A 6,000-nucleotide genomic window follows, 5' to 3' on the forward strand; every position below is an offset into this window, starting at 1 on the left:
TGGGGCATTTCGTAGCATAAAACCACGATAAAAGCATAGAAATACGTGCATAAAATAGGCTAAAAAGACTATATAAAATGCACGTATCATCGTGCCAGCCCGGGTCCCGGCCCGTCGTGCCTAACCGCAGTTTTGGCCTGGCCACGGTCAATCGTACTTTCGGGCCGTGTCGTGCCGGCCCGCTTTTCCCACCCCCACTGTGGCCCGCCCTTGGCCCAGTCAAAGTCGGGTTGTGCCGTGCCGGCCCGTTGCTTTGGGTATTTTTAATTACTTACCCTAACACTGTCGTTCCCATCGTGCCTCGTACCATGTCGTGCCTAGGCACGGACATTATCCCCTCTCATGCGTAGTGGCCCGCCTCCTAACCCGTCGTGCCGGAGCCGGGTCGACCTGCACTGTTCCTTGGGTCGTGCCGTGCCGGGCCAGACTCGTGCCGTGACCGGGCCGCCTGCCGTGCCTTGTCCTAAAATGCCAACTCTAGGTGGAGATAAGAACGATGTTAGACAAATTGGGTGACTTTAGAAGTTAGGTAACTTTATAAGAATAAGTCAATGTTATTTCGTTATATACGCGCCATATTGACGTGGAAGTCACTGGATTATTTTGTGGGCATACATGGAGATTGGAAGAGAATGAAGAAAATAAGGTATTTTGGCAGCTCTTCTGTAAAGAAAATAAGTACTTCTCTACATATTCGTTGCTTGTTATAAGCGATTTTAATCAAATCCTATTCGAGCACGAGAAGAAAGGAGGGGCTCGTAGCTGCTGAGAAAGGAGTATCCGCATAATTTTACTACCGTACCGAAATCTTGGGAGGACAAAGAAGTGCCTCATTTTGATCACCGTTGTGATGTTGATATAGTAAAGTTGATTTATGATCAAGTTTATCACCCACCCCCGAGTGAAATTCCTATTAGGGATTTTATCGTTTGTTGTTGGGCATTTTCTTATATTGTTTTTTTTTTATTTCGTTTTGTAATATTTATTACTTATTTTTTTTCCTTGTTTTATGTTATGTTTTTAATGTTTCAATAATAAAAATGCATGCTTTTTTATTGCTTGTTTTAATTAGTGTGTGCGATATACACTTTTAAATACGGAGTAGTTCTTGTTATACATATGCAAACGGTTAATATTTAAATTAAATAATTAACACGCTAATTAATTATGAAACAGTAATAAAGATTTAATTTGCATTAAAAACAAATAAATTTAATGGAAACATTTAACAAATTATTACAGAATTTATAAACATTTTAAAATAACTAATCTGATATTATTATTATAAACAATATTAAAAAGATTGATTGTTTCGCCAAAAAATAAATATAAAATATAAATGTCAACGGTTTTATCCTGGACCATTGTTGAATAAGTACAATTAACAACGGTTTTTAACAACCGTTTTAGATTTATTTAATTAAATAGGGTGTTTCATTAGAATCACCACTATACATGTACTCATAAAGTGTATCATAACAAAAGCATCAAGTTCTCATTATTCTTGTCGTCGCCGTTACCGTCGTCGTCGCCTTCGTTATTCTTCATAGCTTATAAAAGGTGATCTCATTTTCATAGTCTGGTTTCATTTGAATTAGTTTTTATATGGCTCGAACTTGGATGATTGATGGTAAAAAAGGTGATCCAGTTTATGATGATGGAATAGTTGAATTTTACAATTTTGTTATGCTCCTCACCAATCCCTTGCCCTTGTAATAAATGTGGTAATATTAGGTTTTTCCCTCTCCCACACGTGAATATATGCTTAGAAAAGAATAGTTTCAGTCGAGATTATTGTCGTTGGATTTTTCATGGAGAACCAGAGGATGAATCTGATGTAGAAGTAAATAATGATACACCTGAAGTTGGTTTAAATATAGGCGATTGGGAATCTAATACAAAAGAAGTAAACAATTATTATTCATCTGAAGTTGGTTTAGATAATGGAGATTATTTGGATGTTATGTTTCTTGAAGATGATGGATCCGGTGTTTTTGAAGCTACCGCTGATGGGGATATAAATGCTGATGACTTATTTGAGAAGTTGAGTCAATCTGAAATGTCTTTATTTAATGGTTGTATGAAGTATACAAAATTGTCCACCGTGGTTAAGTTATATAATTTGAAGGGGTCATATAGGTGGAGTGATAAGAGTTTTACCGATCTTCTAACTTTGTTATGTGACATGCTTCCTGACGGTAACGTTCTTCCCTATCAGACATATATATGAGGCTAAAAAATGATAAAATAATTGGGCATGGAATATGATAAAATACATGCTTGTCCCAATGATTACATATTGTACTGCAAAGATTATGAGAAATTATCAAATTGTCCGCGCTGCTTTGCATGGCGTTATAAGACTAAGGAAGGGATCTCGGCTAAGGTGTTGTGGTATTTTCCAATAATATCAAGAATCATAAGGATTTACTCGAATGTAGAAGATGCAAAAATGATGGCTTGGCATAGTAGTGGAAGAATTCGAGATGGAAAGTTAACACACCCAGCGGATGGTCAACAATGGAAAGAGTTTGACGCTAAGTATCCTGATTTAGCCAATGAAGCAAGGAACTTGTGTCTAGAACTTTCCACAGATGGAATGAATCCTCATGGAAACATGAGTACCCAACATAGTACTTGGCTAGTAGTGTTGGTCATTTATAATTTACCCCCATAGGTTTGCATGAAACGGAAGTATCTGATGTTGTCCTTGTTGATTTCTGGCCCTCGACAACCTGGGAATGACATAAATGTGTATTTCGAACCACTTCTAGATGATTTGAGAATTTTGTGGGATAGAGGGATACAAGTCTTTGATGGTTATAAGAAATAAACTTTCAATCTGAGAGCAATGTTGTTGTGTACAATAACTGACTTTCCGGCATACGGCGATCTTTCTGGACATACTGTACATGGGAAAAAGGCTTGCCCATTGTGAAGAGAGGATATTGTATCAGAATACTTGAAGCATTCTCGCAAGCATGTGTACATGGGAAATCGTAGGGAGTTACGCCGCGATCACCCTTATCGTAAGCTTCACAAGGCGTTTAATGGGTGTACGAGCATCGTGTGAGTCCTAAGATTTTGAATAGGCATGAAGTGTATGAGAAAGTAAAAGATATTGAGATAACGTATGAGAAGAAAGGCTATAAGTTGTCTTCTTGGGGTTATAAGAAAAAATCCGTATTTTTTAACAAACTTCCGTACTAGCGTGACGTCTCGGTAAGACATTATCTACATTTTATGCACATAGAGAAGAACGTTTGTGATAATATAATCAATACTCTTTTGAATGTTCCAGGTAGGACAAAAGAAAACAAGGCAGCTAGGGATGATTTGGCAGAGATGGGTATTAGGCCCGATCTGGGAGCTCAAAAAAAAAAAGGAAATCGGACTTTTTTGCCACCAGCAGCTCATACTCTTTCAAGGAAGGAGAAAATAGAGTTTTGTGAAGGCTTGCATGGAATTAAAGTACCAGAGGGCTATTCGTCTAATATTAGAAGCCTTGTATCAGTGCAGGTCCTAAAACTTACTGGATTAAAGTCATATGACTGCCATACATTTGATGCAACAAATATTAGCCGTGACCATTCGTTCTATTCTACCTAAAAAGGTTCGAGATGCAATAACTAGATTTTGCATCTTCTTCCAATCAATATGTAGTAAAGTCATTGATCCTGATGAAGCGGATTCTTTGCAGGACCTCGTCGTCACCAGTCTTTGTCAGTTTGAAATGTATTTTCTTCCATCATTTTTCACTATCATTATTCATTTGACTGTCCACCTAGTCCGAGAGATTTTGTATCTCGGCCCAGTGTATTTGAGATATCAGTATCCATTTGAGAGATTGATGAAAGTTTACAAGAATTACACATCTAATAGGTATCGTCCAGAAGGGTGTATTTCTGAGCGAGCTATTATCGATGAAACTCTTTCATATTATTACGTGCACCTCTCCTTGGACGAGTTAATTGGAGCTCCTAAGAATCGTCATTATGACTGGATGAAAGAAAAAGGTGTCAAGGGTCGTGTTTATAAAGATATGTCACTTGACATGCGGCATAGAGCTCATACATACGTTCTTTTTAACGACGACGAGGTCCAGCCATTCATTATGGAACACCAGCGTTACCTTAAGGAAAAACAGCCTCATAAGAGCGAAATGTGGTATGAAAATGAGCATAACAAGCATTTTCAAGAGTGGTTAAAGGATATTATTTACGATGATGAGAACCGATATTATGATTACTCACCCAGATTACTACATCTCGCTTTTGGTCCTAATGCTCGTGCAACCTTTTATAGCAAGTATACAATCAATGGGTACACTTTCTACACCCGCGATCAAGATGAGTTGAGCACAATGCAAAACAGCGGAGTTTGCTTAGAATCTGAGGCAATGTACTTTGCTAGTTCAAAGGATAAAAATCCTGTTTTGGGTACAATGCAATATTATGGAGTTATTCTTGAAATATTTGTTTTAGATTACGTGGATTTTGAGATATCTATATTTCGGTGCAAGTGGATTGACAACAATAGTGGTGTTAAAAAGGACGATTTAGGCTTCACATTAGTAAATTTTGATAAGGTTGGCAACAAGGAAGATCCTTTAATGTTAGCTTCACAAGCAAAACAAGTGTTTTATGTTACGGATCCTATGGATAAGAAATGGTCAGTTATTCTATATTACCGTCGCCGAATTCCAAATGATGAAGATGTCGAATTTGAAGGATTTGATCACGGTGTTATATCGAAATTTGATAAGGAGGTTGAAAATGTTAACATGCCAACCATGTATACACGAAATTATCATGATGAAGGTATTTGGATTAATGAAGAGACTGACAAATCCAAAAAACGTTCCTGGCAGCAGTGACATTGCATTTTTATTGCATATTTTGGATTACAACATATAATTTAGTTCATCTTATAATTATTTTATTTTTCTTTTTAAATACACTTACCAAATTGGGTTTATGCAATAGATTATAATAACTTGGTTTGTGTTGCTGGAAATGTGATTTGCTGTTGTATACTTTTCGGCTGGCGGGAAAGAAACACTGATGTTTGTATATTTATTCAAAAAAATGAATTCGGAAAAGACAACGGTTATAAATGAACCGTTGTTCGTGTTGTGTAAAATGAAAATGCTTCCATCCGTTGTTAAATACTTTTGGAAATGGTTTTTAGTAATCCGTTTTTAATTTATAATATTAAAATAATGGTTTGTTTGAACCCGTGTTTAATATTTTTTCATATAATCCTTCAACCAACAAACACGTGCAAGTCCATTATTTGAGACACATAAACTCAACCACAGAAAACCTTCGAACACTGAGCTTCCCCTCACCTACAAACCTCCGTTATTGTCGTCACCGTCACCCTTGCCATTCCCATCCCCATATCCATCGTCGTCGTGATTGCCTTCGCCGCCGCTGCCGTGTTTTCCTCTCAACTTCTCGACTCCTCGACTTCTCGTCTTTAATAAAGAAGCAAGTAAACCCTACTCCTTCGTCTTCTCAAATTACTGTTTTTGTTTTCTTTTTTAGATGTAAACCCTATTTTATGTTAGTTGCGATCTAAACGACACCTAAAATTCTACTTTGTTAATTAGTTATGATAATGCTTAAAGCTTAAAACTTTTTGTTACTTTTAAGACGGTGTTGTTGCTATGTCGACTTCATGCTTAAAGCTTGTTGTTATTTTTGTGATAGTTTGACTTTATTTTGATAATTTGAGATGGTGTATTTGCTAATTTGAGATGGTGTTGTTATTGTGATAATTTGAGACGGTGTTGTTGCTAATAATGCTATAAATTTGGTTTGTCCTCTGTTTATTTAGTGTTTGCTATGTGAGTTTCTGTGGTTGTAGCTTTAGATATGGGTGGGAAGCGAAAAAAAAATAAAGGAAACCAGTCTAGCGATGAATCCGATGAGGATTTGGATAATTTGGATACCATTAAGGGGCGACAGCGTCATAAGGTTTCCCTAGACACAATTC

This window comes from Silene latifolia, chromosome 9 (genome assembly GCF_048544455.1).
Source record: "Silene latifolia isolate original U9 population chromosome 9, ASM4854445v1, whole genome shotgun sequence".
In the NCBI taxonomy this organism is placed as follows: domain Eukaryota; kingdom Viridiplantae; phylum Streptophyta; class Magnoliopsida; order Caryophyllales; family Caryophyllaceae; genus Silene; species Silene latifolia.